Source organism: Uloborus diversus, unplaced genomic scaffold (assembly GCF_026930045.1).
Source record: "Uloborus diversus isolate 005 unplaced genomic scaffold, Udiv.v.3.1 scaffold_38, whole genome shotgun sequence".
NCBI classification, from domain to species: domain Eukaryota; kingdom Metazoa; phylum Arthropoda; class Arachnida; order Araneae; family Uloboridae; genus Uloborus; species Uloborus diversus.
The window spans coordinates 144,681-161,903 of NW_026558549.1; positions in this window are offsets into that span (position 1 = coordinate 144,681).

Below are 17,223 nucleotides of genomic sequence, written 5' to 3' on the forward strand. Positions count from 1 at the left end.
TTAAACTGACTCAGAATTTTCTTCCCTACATAAATAATCAATAATTGCAAAGGAAAGAAATTGAAAAAAAAAAAGAATTTTCAAATTAGAAAAGAAATATATACATTGAAGATATTCGCTCCGGCTGGGACTCGAACCCATGGCCACTCGCTTGGAAGACCAGCGGTCTAGCCATTAGGCTATCGGAGTTCTGTCGAGCGGAGTCTTACTGCCTGACTGATACTGCCTGACTGACAGACTGACTCACTGACTGACTGATACTGACTGACTGACTCACTGACTGACCGAGACTGACTGACTAACTGCCTGACTGACTGAGACTGGACTGACTGACTGACTGACTGACTGACTAACTGACTGACTGAGACTGACTGACTGACTGCTTGACTCTCTGACTGGCTATTTCACTGACTGACTGAATGACTAAATGACTGACTGACACTGACTGACTGACTGCTTGACTACCTGACTGACTGCTTGACTGACTAACTGACTGGACAGGACTGACCGACTGACTGACTGACAGACTGACTGAATAAGGATGACTGACAGACTGACTGAATAAGGCTGACTGACTGACTGACTGACAGACTGACTGAATAAGGCTGACCGACTGACTGACTGCCTGACTGACTGACTGACTGAATGACTGACTGACTGACTGACTGAGACTGGACTGGACTGACTGACTGACTGACTGACTGAGACTGACTGACTGCTTTAGTGACTAACTGACTGCACAGGACTGACCGACTGACTGACTGACTGACTGCCTGACTGACTGACTGACTGAATGACTGACTGACTGAGACTAAATGACTGACTGCTTGACTGACTGGCTGAAGGACTAACTGACTGACTGAGTGACTGACTGACTGGACTGACTGACTGAGACTGAATGACTGAGTGCTTGACTGATTGACTGTCAGACTGACTGACTGACTTCGCAAAAGGGAAAAATAAAAAAAAAGAATTATAAAATTAGAAAAAAATATTTGCATTTAAGATTTCCTTTCCGGCCGGGACTCGAACCCAGTACCACGCGCTAGGAACCCAACGGTCTAGCCATTAGGCTATCGGAGCTCTGTCGATGGAAGTCTTAAATATAATAAAAACAAAAAATGCACCTTGGTAATTATTGATTCAAACACTTTAAAATTTACAGGTCGAATAATTAAACTGACTCAGAATTTTTCTCCCTACATAAATAATCAATATTCGCAAAAGAGAAAAATTAAAAAAAAAGAAGAAGAAATTTCAAATTAGAAACTAAAAGTATACATTGAAGATTTTCGTTCAGGCTGGGACTCGAACCCAGGGCCACTCGCTTGGAAGCCTAACACTCTAGCCATTTGTCTATGGGAGCTCTGTCGGTGGGAGTTTTAAATATAATAAAAACAAATAATGCACCTTGGTAATTGTTTATTTAAACACTTTGAAATCTTCGTGTCGAAAAATTAAACTGACTCAGAATTTTCTTCCCTACATAAATAATCAATAATTGCAAAGGAAAGAAATTGAAAAAAAAAGAATTTTCAAATTAGAAAAGAAATATATACATTGAAGATATTCGCTCCGGCTGTGACTCGAACCCAGGCCACTCGCTTGGAAGATCAGCGGTCTAGCCATTAGGCTATCGGAGTTCTGTCGAGCGGAGTCTTACTGCCTGACTGATACTGCCTGACTGACAGACTGACTCACTGACTGACTGATACTGACTGACTGACTCACTGACTGACCGAGACTGACTGACTAACTGCCTGACTGATTGAGACTGGACTGACTGACTGACTGACTGACTGACTGACTAACTGACTGACTGAGACTGACTGACTGACTGCTTGACTCTCTGACTGGCTATTTCACTGACTGACTGAATGACTAAATGACTGACTGACACTGACTGACTGACTGCTTGACTACCTGACTGACTGCTTGACTGACTAACTGACTGGACAGGACTGACCGACTGACTGACTGACAGACTGACTGAATAAGGATGACTGACAGACTGACTGAATAAGGCTGACTGACTGACTGACTGACAGACTGACTGAATAAGGCGGACCGACTGACTGACTGCCTGACTGACTGACTGACTGAATGACTGACTGACTGACTGACCGAGACTGACTGACTGACTGACTGAGACTGGACTGGACTGACTGACTGACTGACTGACTGAGACTGACTGACTGCTTTAGTGACTAACTGACTGCACAGGACTGACTGACTGACTGACTGACTGACTGACTGACTGAGACTAAATGACTGACTGCTTGACTGACTGGCTGAAGGACTAACTGACTGACTGAGTGACTGACTGACTGGACTGACTGACTGAGACTGAATGACTGAGTGCTTGACTGATTGACTGTCAGACTGACTGACTGACTTCGCAAAAGGGAAAAATAAAAAAAAAAGAATTATAAAATTAGAAAAAAATATTTGCATTTAAGATTACCTTTCCGGCTGGGATTTGAACCCAGGGCGACACTCATGGAAGCCCAACGCTCTCGCCAATATACTATCGGATCTCTGTTGATCGGTGTCTTAATTATAATAAAAACAAAAAATGCACCTTAGTAATTATTGATCTAAAATCTTTGAAATCTAAAGGTCGAATGATTAAACTGACTCAGAATTTTCTTCCGTACATAAAAAATCCATATTTGCAAAAGAAAGAAATTGAAAAAAAAAGAATCTTCAAATTAGAAGAGAAATATATACATGGAAGATTTTCGTTCCGGCCGGGACTCGAACCCAGTACCACGCGCTTGGAACCCAACGGTCTAGCCATTAGGCTATAGGAGCTCTGTCGATGGAAGTCTTAAATATAATAAAAACAAAAAATGCACCTTGGTAATTATTGATTCAAACACTTTGAAATTTACAGGTCGAATAATTAAACTGACTCAGAATTTTTCTCCCTACATAAATAATCAATATTCGCAAAAGAGAAAAATTAAAAAAAAAGAAGAAGAAATTTCAAATTAGAAACTAAAAGTATGCATTGAAGATTTTCGTTCAGGCTGGGACTCGAACCCAGGGCCACTCGCTTGGAAGCCTAACACTCTAGCCATTAGTCTATGGGAGCTCTGTCGGTGGGAGTTTTAAATATAATAAAAACAAAAAATGCACCTTGGTAATTGTTTATTTAAACACTTTGAAATCTTCGTGTCGAAAAATTAAACTGACTCAGAATTTTCTTCCCTACATAAATAATCAATAATTGCAAAGGAAAGAAATTGAAAAAAAAAAAGAATTTTCAAATTAGAAAAGAAATATATACATTGAAGATATTCGCTCCGGCTGGGACTCGAACCCAGGCCACTCGCTTGGAAGACCAGCGGTCTAGCCATTAGGCTATCGGAGTGTGTCGAGCGGAGTCTTACTGCCTGACTGATACTGCCTGACTGACAGACTGACTCACTGACTGACTGATACTGACTGACTGACTCACTGACTGACCGAGACTGACTGACTAACTGCCTGACTGACTGAGACTGGACTGACTGACTGACTGACTGACTGACTGACTAACTGACTGACTGAGACTGACTGACTGACTGCTTGACTCTCTGACTGGCTATTTCACTGACTGACTGAATGACTAAATGACTGACTGACACTGACTGACTGACTGCTTGACTACCTGACTGACTGCTTGACTGACTAACTGACTGGACAGGACTGACCGACTGACTGACTGACAGACTGACTGAATAAGGATGACTGACAGACTGACTGAATAAGGCTGACTGACTGACTGACTGACAGACTGACTGAATAAGGCTGACCGACTGACTGACTGCCTGACTGACTGACTGACTGAATGACTGACTGACTGACTGACCGAGACTGACTGACTGACTGACTGAGACTGGACTGGACTGACTGACTGACTGACTGACTGAGACTGACTGACTGCTTTAGTGACTAACTGACTGCACAGGACTGACCGACTGACTGACTGACTGACTGACTGCCTGACTGACTGACTGACTGAATGACTGACTGACTGAGACTAAATGACTGACTGCTTGACTGACTGGCTGAAGGACTAACTGACTGACTGAGTGACTGACTGACTGGACTGACTGACTGAGACTGAATGACTGAGTGCATGACTGATTGACTGTCAGACTGACTGACTGACTTCGCAAAAGGGAAAAATAAAAAAAAAAGAATTATAAAATTAGAAAAAAATATTTGCATTTAAGATTTCCTTTCCGGCCGGGACTCGAACCCAGTACCACGCGCTAGGAACCCAACGGTCTAGCCATTAGGCTATCGGAGCTCTGTCGATGGAAGTCTTAAATATAATAAAAACAAAAAATGCACCTTGGTAATTATTGATTCAAACACTTTGAAATTTACAGGTCGAATAATTAAACTGACTCAGAATTTTTCTCCCTACATAAATAATCAATATTCGCAAAAGAGAAAAATTTAAAAAAAAGAAGAAGAAATTTCAAATTAGAAACTAAAAGTATACATTGAAGATTTTCGTTCAGGCTGGGACTCGAACCCAGGGCCACTCGCTTGGAAGCCTAACACTCTAGCCATTAGTCTATGGGAGCTCTGTCGGTGGGAGTTTTAAATATAATAAAAACAAAAAATGCACCTTGGTAATTGTTTATTTAAACACTTTGAAATCTTCGTGTCGAAAAATTAAACTGACTCAGAATTTTCTTCCCTACATAAATAATCAATAATTGCAAAGGAAAGAAATTGAAAAAAAAAAGAATTTTCAAATTAGAAAAGAAATATATACATTGAAGATATTCGCTCCGGCTGGGACTCGAACCCAGGCCACTCGCTTGGAAGACCAGCGGTCTAGCCATTAGGCTATCGGAGTGTGTCGAGCGGAGTCTTACTGCCTGACTGATACTGCCTGACTGACAGACTGACTCACTGACTGACTGATACTGACTGACTGACTCACTGACTGACCGAGACTGACTGACTAACTGCCTGACTGACTGAGACTGGACTGACTGACTGACTGACTGACTGACTGACTAACTGACTGACTGAGACTGACTGACTGATTGCTTGACTCTCTGACTGGCTATTTCACAGACTGACTGAATGACTAAATGCCTGACTGACACTGACTGACTGACTGCTTGACTACCTGACTGACTGCTTGACTGACTAACTGACTGGACAGGACTGACCGACTGACTGACTGACAGACTGACTGAATAAGGATGACTGACAGACTGACTGAATAAGGCTGACTGACTGACTGACTGACAGACTGACTGAATAAGGCTGACCGACTGACTGACTGCCTGACTGACTGACTGACTGAATGACTGACTGACTGACTGACCGAGACTGACTGACTGACTGACTGAGACTGGACTGGACTGACTGACTGACTGACTGACTGAGACTGACTGACTGCTTTAGTGACTAACTGACTGCACAGGACTGACCGACTGACTGACTGACTGACTGCCTGACTGACTGACTGACTGAATGACTGACTGACTGAGACTAAATGACTGACTGCTTGACTGACTGGCTGAAGGACTAACTGACTGACTGAGTGACTGACTGACTGGACTGACTGACTGAGACTGAATGACTGAGTGCATGACTGATTGACTGTCAGACTGACTGACTGACTTCGCAAAAGGGAAAAATAAAAAAAAAAGAATTATAAAATTAGAAAAAAATATTTGCATTTAAGATTTCCTTTCCGGCCGGGACTCGAACCCAGTACCACGCGCTAGGAACCCAACGGTCTAGCCATTAGGCTATCGGAGCTCTGTCGATGGAAGTCTTAAATATAATAAAAACAAAAAATGCACCTTGGTAATTATTGATTCAAACACTTTGAAATTTACAGGTCGAATAATTAAACTGACTCAGAATTTTTCTCCCTACATAAATAATCAATATTCGCAAAAGAGAAAAATTTAAAAAAAAGAAGAAGAAATTTCAAATTAGAAACTAAAAGTATACATTGAAGATTTTCGTTCAGGCTGGGACTCGAACCCAGGGCCACTCGCTTGGAAGCCTAACACTCTAGCCATTAGTCTATGGGAGCTCTGTCGGTGGGAGTTTTAAATATAATAAAAACAAAAAATGCACCTTGGTAATTGTTTATTTAAACACTTTGAAATCTTCGTGTCGAAAAATTAAACTGACTCAGAATTTTCTTCCCTACATAAATAATCAATAATTGCAAAGGAAAGAAATTAAAAAAAAAAAGAATTTTCAAATTAGAAAAGAAATATATACATTGAAGATATTCGCTCCGGCTGGGACTCGAACCCAGGCCACTCGCTTGGAAGACCAGCGGTCTAGCCATTAGGCTATCGGAGTGTGTCGAGCGGAGTCTTACTGCCTGACTGATACTGCCTGACTGACAGACTGACTCACTGACTGACTGATACTGACTGACTGACTCACTGACTGACCGAGACTGACTGACTAACTGCCTGACTGACTGAGACTGGACTGACTGACTGACTGACTGACTGACTGACTAACTGACTGACTGAGACTGACTGACTGATTGCTTGACTCTCTGACTGGCTATTTCACAGACTGACTGAATGACTTAATGCCTGACTGACACTGACTGACTGACTGCTTGACTACCTGACTGACTGCTTGACTGACTAACTGACTGGACAGGACTGACCGACTGACTGACTGACAGACTGACTGAATAAGGATGACTGACAGACTGACTGAATAAGGCTGACTGACTGACTGACTGACAGACTGACTGAATAAGGCTGACCGACTGACTGACTGCCTGACTGACTGACTGACTGAATGACTGACTGACTGACTGACCGAGACTGACTGACTGACTGACTGAGACTGGACTGGACTGACTGACTGACTGACTGACTGAGACTGACTGACTGCTTTAGTGACTAACTGACTGCACAGGACTGACCGACTGACTGACTGACTGACTGCCTGACTGACTGACTGACTGAATGACTGACTGACTGAGACTAAATGACTGACTGCTTGACTGACTGGCTGAAGGACTAACTGACTGACTGAGTGACTGACTGACTGGACTGACTGACTGAGACTGAATGACTGAGTGCTTGACTGATTGACTGTCAGACTGACTGACTGACTTCGCAAAAGGGAAAAATAAAAAAAAAAGAATTATAAAAAATATTTGCATATAAGATTTCCTTTCCGGCCGGGACTCGAACCCAGTACCACGCGCTAGGAACCCAACGGTCTAGCCTTTAGGCTATCGGAGCTCTGTCGATGGAAGTCTTAAATATAATAAAAACAAAAAATGCACCTTGGTAATTATTGATTCAAACACTTTGAAATTTACAGGTCGAATAATTAAACTGACTCAGAATTTTTCTCCCTACATAAATAATCAATATTCGCAAAAGAGAAAAATTAAAAAAAAAAGAAGTAGAAATTTCAAATTAGAAACTAAAAGTATACATTGAAGATTTTCGTTCAGGCTGGGACTCGAACCCAGGGCCACTCGCTTGGAAGCCTAACACTCTAGCCATTAGTCTATGGGAGCTCTGTCGGTGGGAGTTTTAAATATAATAAAAACAAAAAATGCACCTTGGTAATTGTTTATTTAAACACTTTGAAATCTTCGTGTCGAAAAATTAAACTGACTCAGAATTTTCTTCCCTACATAAATAATCAATAATTGCAAAGGAAAGAAATTGAAAAAAAAATAATTTTCAAATTAGAAAAGAAATATATACATTGAAGATATTCGCTCCGGCTTGGACTCGAACCCAGGCCACTCGCTTGGAAGACCAGCGGTCTAGCCATTAGGCTATCGGAGTTCTGTCGAGCGGAGTCTTACTGCCTGACTGATACTGCCTAACTGACAGACTGACTCACTGACTGACTGATACTGACTGACTGACTCACTGACTGACCGAGACTGACTAAATAACTGCCTGACTGACTGAGACTGGACTGACTGACTGACTGACTGACTGACTAACTGACTGACTGAGACTGACTGACTGACTGCTTGACTCTCTGACTGGCTATTTCACTGACTGACTGAATGACTAAATGACTGACTGACACTGACTGACTGACTGTTTGACTACCTGACTGACTGCTTGACTGACTAACTGACTGGACAGGACTGACCGACTGACTGACTGACAGACTGACTGAATAAGGATGACTCACAGACTGACTGAATAAGGCTGACTGACTGACTGACTGACAGACTGACTGAATAAGGCTGACCGACTGACTGACTGACTGACTGACTGACTGACAGACTGACCGAGACTGACTGACTGACTGACTGAGACTGGACTGGACTGGACTGACTGACTGACTGACTGAGACTGACTGACTGCTTTAGTGACTAACTGACTGCACAGGACTGACTGACTGACTGACTGCCTGACTGACTGACTGACTGAATGACTGACTGACTGAGACTAAATGACTGACTGCTTGACTGACTGGCTGAAGGACTAACTGACTGACTGAGTGACTGACTGACTGGACTGACTGACTGAGACTGAATGACTGAGTGCTTGACTGATTGACTGTCAGACTGACTGACTGACTTCGCAAAAGGGAAAAATAAAAAAAAAAGAATTATGAAATTAGAAAAAAATATTTGCATTTAAGATTTCCTTTCCGGCCGGGACTCGAACCCAGTACCACGCGCTAGGAACCCAACGGTCTAGCCATTAGGCTATCGGAGCTCTGTCGATGGAAGTCTTAAATATAATAAAAACAAAAAATGCACCTTGGTAATTATTGATTCAAACACTTTGAAATTTACAGGTCGAATAATTAAACTGACTCAGAATTTTTCTCCCTACATAAATAATCAATATTCGCAAAAGAGAAAAATTAAAAAAAAAGAAGAAATTTCAAATTAGAAACTAAAAGTATACATTGAAGATTTTCGTTCAGGCTGGGACTCGAACCCAGGGCCACTCGCTTGGAAGCCTAACACTCTAGCCATTAGTCTATGGGAGCTCTGTCGGTGGGAGTTTTAAATATAATAAAAACAAAAAATGCACCTTGGTAATTGTTTATTTAAACACTTTGAAATCTTCGTGTCGAAAAATTAAACTGACTCAGAATTTTCTTCCCTACATAAATAATCAATAATTGCAAAGGAAAGAAATTGAAAAAAAAAAGAATTTTCAAATTAGAAAAGAAATATATACATTGAAGATATTCGCTCCGGCTGGGACTCGAACCCAGGCCACTCGCTTGGAAGACCAGCGGTCTAGCCATTAGGCTATCGGAGTGTGTCGAGCGGAGTCTTACTGCCTGACTGATACTGCCTGACTGACAGACTGACTCACTGACTGACTGATACTGACTGACTGACTCACTGACTGACCGAGACTGACTGACTAACTGCCTGACTGACTGAGACTGGACTGACTGACTGACTGACTGACTGACTGACTAACTGACTGACTGAGACTGACTGACTGATTGCTTGACTCTCTGACTGGCTATTTCACTGACTGACTGAATGACTAAATGCCTGACTGACACTGACTGACTGACTGCTTGACTACCTGACTGACTGCTTGACTGACTAACTGACTGGACAGGACTGACCGACTGACTGACTGACAGACTGACTGAATAAGGATGACTGACAGACTGACTGAATAAGGCTGACGGACTGACTGACTGACAGACTGACTGAATAAGGCTGACCGACTGACTGACTGCCTGACTGACTGACTGACTGAATGACTGACTGACTGACTGACCGAGACTGACTGACTGACTGACTGAGACTGGACTGGACTGACTGACTGACTGACTGACTGAGACTGACTGACTGCTTTAGTGACTAACTGACTGCACAGGACTGACCGACTGACTGACTGACTGACTGCCTGACTGACTGACTGACTGAATGACTGACTGACTGAGACTAAATGACTGACTGCTTGACTGACTGGCTGAAGGACTAACTGACTGACTGAGTGACTGACTGACTGGACTGACTGACTGAGACTGAATGACTGAGTGCTTGACTGATTGACTGTCAGACTGACTGACTGACTTCGCAAAAGGGAAAAATAAAAAAAAAAAGAATTATGAAATTAGAAAAAAATATTTGCATTTAAGATTTCCTTTCCGGCCGGGACTCGAACCCAGTACCACGCGCTAGGAACCCAACGGTCTAGCCATTAGGCTATCGGAGCTCTGTCGATGGAAGTCTTAAATATAATAAAAACAAAAAATGCACCTTGGTAATTATTGATTCAAACACTTTGAAATTTACAGGTCGAATAATTAAACTGACTCAGAATTTTTCTCCCTACATAAATAATCAATATTCGCAAAAGAGAAAAATTAAAAAAAAAGAAGTAGAAATTTCAAATTAGAAACTAAAAGTATACATTGAAGATTTTCGTTCAGGCTGGGACTCGAACCCAGGGCCACTCGCTTGGAAGCCTAACACTCTAGCCATTATTCTATGGGAGCTCTGTCGGTGGGAGTTTTAAATATAATAAAAACAAAAAATGCACCTTGGTAATTGTTTATTTAAACACTTTGAAATCTTCGTGTCGAAAAATTAAACTGACTCAGAATTTTCTTCCCTACATAAATAATCAATAATTGCAAAGGAAAGAAATTGAAAAAAAAATAATTTTCAAATTAGAAAAGAAATATATACATTGAAGATATTCGCTCCGGCTTGGACTCGAACCCAGGCCACTCGCTTGGAAGACCAGCGGTCTAGCCATTAGGCTATCGGAGTTCTGTCGAGCGGAGTCTTACTGCCTGACTGATACTGCCTAACTGACAGACTGACTCACTGACTGACTGATACTGACTGACTGACTCACTGACTGACCGAGACTGACTAAATAACTGCCTGACTGACTGAGACTGGACTGACTGACTGACTGACTGACTGACTAACTGACTGACTGAGACTGACTGACTGATTGCTTGACTCTCTGACTGGCTATTTCACTGACTGACTGAATGACTAAATGCCTGACTGACACTGACTGACTGACTGCTTGACTACCTGACTGACTGCTTGACTGACTAACTGACTGGACAGGACTGACCGACTGACTGACTGACAGACTGACTGAATAAGGATGACTGACAGACTGACTGAATAAGGCTGACTGACTGACTGACTGACAGACTGACTGAATAAGGCTGACCGACTGACTGACTGCCTGACTGACTGACTGACTGAATGACTGACTGACTGACTGACCGAGACTGACTGACTGACTGACTGAGACTGGACTGGACTGACTGACTGACTGACTGACTGAGACTGACTGACTGCTTTAGTGACTAACTGACTGCACAGGACTGACCGACTGACTGACTGACTGACTGCCTGACTGACTGACTGACTGAATGACTGACTGACTGAGACTAAATGACTGACTGCTTGACTGACTGGCTGAAGGACTAACTGACTGACTGAGTGACTGACTGACTGGACTGACTGACTGAGACTGAATGACTGAGTGCTTGACTGATTGACTGTCAGACTGACTGACTGACTTCGCAAAAGGGAAAAATAAAAAAAAAAGAATTATGAAATTAGAAAAAAATATTTGCATTTAAGATTTCCTTTCCGGCCGGGACTCGAACCCAGTACCACGCGCTAGGAACCCAACGGTCTAGCCATTAGGCTATCGGAGCTCTGTCGATGGAAGTCTTAAATATAATAAAAACAAAAAATGCACCTTGGTAATTATTGATTCAAACACTTTGAAATTTACAGGTCGAATAATTAAACTGACTCAGAATTTTTCTCCCTACATAAATAATCAATATTCGCAAAAGAGAAAAATTAAAAAAAAAAGAAGAAGAAATTTCAAATTAGAAACTAAAAGTATACATTGAAGATTTTCGTTCATGCTGGGACTCGAACCCAGGGCCACTCGCTTGGAAGCCTAACACTCTAGCCATTAGTCTATGGGAGCTCTGTCGGTGGGAGTTTTAAATATAATAAAAACAAAAAATGCACCTTGGTAATTGTTTATTTAAACACTTTGAAATCTTCGTGTCGAAAAATTAAACTGACTCAGAATTTTCTTCCCTACATAAATAATCAATAATTGCAAAGGAAAGAAATTGAAAAAAAAAAGAATTTTCAAATTAGAAAAGAAATATATACATTGAAGATATTCGCTCCGGCTGGGACTCGAACCCAGGCCACTCGCTTGGAAGACCAGCGGTCTAGCCATTAGGCTATCGGAGTGTGTCGAGCGGAGTCTTACTGCCTGACTGATACTGCCTGACTGACAGACTGACTCACTGACTGACTGATACTGACTGACTGACTCACTGACTGACCGAGACTGACTGACTAACTGCCTGACTGACTGAGACTGGACTGACTGACTGACTGACTGACTGACTGACTAACTGACTGACTGAGACTGACTGACTGATTGCTTGACTCTCTGACTGGCTATTTCACTGACTGACTGAATGACTAAATGCCTGACTGACACTGACTGACTGACTGCTTGACTACCTGACTGACTGCTTGACTGACTAACTGACTGGACAGGACTGACCGACTGACTGACTGACAGACTGACTGAATAAGGATGACTGACAGACTGACTGAATAAGGCTGACTGACTGACTGACTGACAGACTGACTGAATAAGGCTGACCGACTGACTGACTGCCTGACTGACTGACGGACTGAATGACTGACTGACTGACTGACCGAGACTGACTGACTGACTGACTGAGACTGGACTGGACTGACTGACTGACTGACTGACTGAGACTGACTGACTGCTTTAGTGACTAACTGACTGCACAGGACTGACCGACTGACTGACTGACTGACTGCCTGACTGACTGACTGACTGAATGACTGACTGACTGAGACTAAATGACTGACTGCTTGACTGACTGGCTGAAGGACTAACTGACTGACTGAGTGACTGACTGACTGGACTGACTGACTGAGACTGAATGACTGAGTGCTTGACTGATTGACTGTCAGACTGACTGACTGACTTCGCAAAAGGGAAAAATAAAAAAAAAAGAATTATGAAATTAGAAAAAAATATTTGCATTTAAGATTTCCTTTCCGGCCGGGACTCGAACCCAGTACCACGCGCTAGGAACCCAACGGTCTAGCCATTAGGCTATCGGAGCTCTGTCGATGGAAGTCTTAAATATAATAAAAACAAAAAATGCACCTTGGTAATTATTGATTCAAACACTTTGAAATTTATAGGTCGAATAATTAAACTGACTCAGAATTTTTCTCCCTACATAAATAATCAATATTCGCAAAAGAGAAAAATTAAAAAAAAAGAAGAAGAAATTTCAAATTAGAAACTAAAAGTATACATTGAAGATTTTCGTTCAGGCTGGGACTCGAACCCAGGGCCACTCGCTTGGAAGCCTAACACTCTATCCATTAGTCTATGGGAGCTCTGTCGCTGGGAGTTTTAAATATAATAAAAACAAAAAATGCACCTTGGTAATCGTTTATTTAAACACTTTGAAATCTTCGTGTCGAAAAATTAAACTGACTCAGAATTTTCTTCCCTACATAAATAATCAATAATTGCAAAGGAAAGAAATTGAAAAAAAAAAGAATTTTCAAATTAGAAAAGAAATATATACATTGAAGATATTCACTCCGGCATGGACTCGAACCCAGGCCACTCGCTTGGAAGACCAGCGGTCTAGCCATTAGGCTATCGGAGTTCTGTCGAGCGGAGTCTTACTGCCTGACTGATACTGCCTGACTGACAGACTGACTCACTGACTGACTGATACTGACTGACTGACTCACTGACTGACCGAGACTGACTGACTAACTGCCTGACTGACTGAGACTGGACTGACTGACTGACTGACTGACTGACTGACTGACTAACTGACTGACTGAGACTGACTGACTGACTGCTTGACTCTCTGACTGGCTATTTCACTGACTGACTGAATGACTAAATGACTGACTGACACTGACTGACTGACTGCTTGACTACCTGACTGACTGCTTGACTGACTAACTGACTGGACAGGACTGACCGACTGACTGACTGACAGAGTGACTGAATAAGGATGACTGACAGACTGACTGAATAAGGATGACTGACAGACTGACTGAATAAGGCTGACTGACTGACTGACTGACAGACTGACTGAATAAGGCTGACCGACTGACTGACTGCCTGACTGACTGACTGACTGAATGACTGACTGACTGACTGACCGAGACTGACTGACTGACTGACTGAGACTGGACTGGACTGACTGACTGAGACTGACTGACTGCTTTAGTGACTAACTGACTGCACAGGACTGACCGACTGACTGACTGACTGACTGACTGACTGACTGACTGACTGAATGACTGACTGACTGAGACTAAATGACTGACTGCTTGACTGACTGGCTGAAGGACTAACTGACTGACTGAGTGACTGACTGACTGGACTGACTGACTGAGACTGAATGAATGAGTGCTTGACTGATTGACTGTCAGACTGACTGACTGACTTCGCAAAATGGAAAAATAAAAAAAAAAAGAATTATAAAATTAGAAAAAAATATTTGCATTTAAGATTTCCTTTCCGGCCGAGACTCGAACCCAGTACCACGCGCTAGGAACCCAACGGTCTAGCCATTAGGCTATCGGAGCTCTGTCGATGGAAGTCTTAAATATAATAAAAACAAAAAATGCACCTTGGTAATTATTGATTCAAACACTTTGAAATTTACAGGTCGAATAATTAAACTGACTCAGAATTTTTCTCCCTACATAAATAATCAATATTCGCAAAAGAGAAAAATTAAAAAAAAAAGAAGAAGAAATTTCAAATTAGAAACTAAAAGTATACATTGAAGATTTTCGTTCAGGCTGGGACTCGAACCCAGGGCCACTCGCATGGAAGCCTAACACTCTAGCCATTAGTCTATGGGAGCTCTGTCGGTGGGAGTTTTAAATATAATAAAAACAAAAAATGCACCTTGGTAATTGTTTATTTAAACACTTTGAAATCTTCGTGTCGAAAAATTAAACTGACTCAGAATTTTCTTCCCTACATAAATAATCAATAATTGCAAAGGAAAGAAATTGAAAAAAAAAAGAATTTTCAAATTAGAAAAGAAATATATACATTGAAGATATTCGCTCCGGCTTGGACTCGAACCCAGGCCACTCGCTTGGTAGACCAGCGGTCTAGCCATTAGGCTATCGGAGTTCTGTCGAGCGGAGTCTTACTGCCTGACTGATACTGCCTAACTGACAGACTGACTCACTGACTGACTGATACTGACTGACTGACTCACTGACTGACCGAGACTGACTAAATAACTGCCTGACTGACTGAGACTGGACTGACTGACTGACTGACTGACTGACTAACTGACTGACTGAGACTGACTGACTGATTGCTTGACTCTCTGACTGGCTATTTCACTGACTGACTGAATGACTAAATGCCTGACTGACACTGACTGACTGACTGCTTGACTACCTGACTGACTGCTTGACTGACTAACTGACTGGACAGGACTGACCGACTGACTGACTGACAGACTGACTGAATAAGGATGACTGACAGACTGACTGAATAAGGCTGACTGACTGACTGACTGACAGACTGACTGAATAAGGCTGACCGACTGACTGACTGCCTGACTGACTGACTGACTGAATGACTGACTGACTGACTGACCGAGACTGACTGACTGACTGACTGAGACTGGACTGGACTGACTGACTGACTGACTGACTGAGACTGACTGACTGCTTTAGTGACTAACTGACTGCACAGGACTGACCGACTGACTGACTGACTGACTGCCTGACTGACTGACTGACTGAATGACTGACTGACTGAGACTAAATGACTGACTGCTTGACTGACTGGCTGAAGGACTAACTGACTGACTGAGTGACTGACTGACTGGACTGACTGACTGAGACTGAATGACTGAGTGCTTGACTGATTGACTGTCAGACTGACTGACTGACTTCGCAAAAGGGAAAAATAAAAAAAAAAGAATTATGAAATTAGAAAAAAATATTTGCATTTAAGATTTCCTTTCCGGCCGGGACTCGAACCCAGTACCACGCGCTAGGAACCCAACGGTCTAGCCATTAGGCTATCGGAGCTCTGTCGATGGAAGTCTTAAATATAATAAAAACAAAAAATGCACCTTGGTAATTATTGATTCAAACACTTTGAAATTTACAGGTCGAATAATTAAACTGACTCAGAATTTTTCTCCCTACATAAATAATCAATATTCGCAAAAGAGAAAAATTAAAAAAAAAAGAAGAAGAAATTTCAAATTAGAAACTAAAAGTATACATTGAAGATTTTCGTTCATGCTGGGACTCGAACCCAGGGCCACTCGCTTGGAAGCCTAACACTCTAGCCATTAGTCTATGGGAGCTCTGTCGGTGGGAGTTTTAAATATAATAAAAACAAAAAATGCACCTTGGTAATTGTTTATTTAAACACTTTGAAATCTTCGTGTCGAAAAATTAAACTGACTCAGAATTTTCTTCCCTACATAAATAATCAATAATTGCAAAGGAAAGAAATTGAAAAAAAAAAGAATTTTCAAATTAGAAAAGAAATATATACATTGAAGATATTCGCTCCGGCTGGGACTCGAACCCAGGCCACTCGCTTGGAAGACCAGCGGTCTAGCCATTAGGCTATCGGAGTGTGTCGAGCGGAGTCTTACTGCCTGACTGATACTGCCTGACTGACAGACTGACTCACTGACTGACTGATACTGACTGACTGACTCACTGACTGACCGAGACTGACTGACTAACTGCCTGACTGACTGAGACTGGACTGACTGACTGACTGACTGACTGACTGACTAACTGACTGACTGAGACTGACTGACTGATTGCTTGACTCTCTGACTGGCTATTTCACTGACTGACTGAATGACTAAATGCCTGACTGACACTGACTGACTGACTGCTTGACTACCTGACTGACTGCTTGACTGACTAACTGACTGGACAGGACTGACCGACTGACTGACTGACAGACTGACTGAATAAGGATGACTGACAGACTGACTGAATAAGGCTGACTGACTGACTGACTGACAGACTGACTGAATAAGGCTGACCGACTGACTGACTGCCTGACTGACTGACGGACTGAATGACTGACTGACTGACTGACCGAGACTGACTGACTGACTGACTGAGACTGGACTGGACTGACTGACTGACTGACT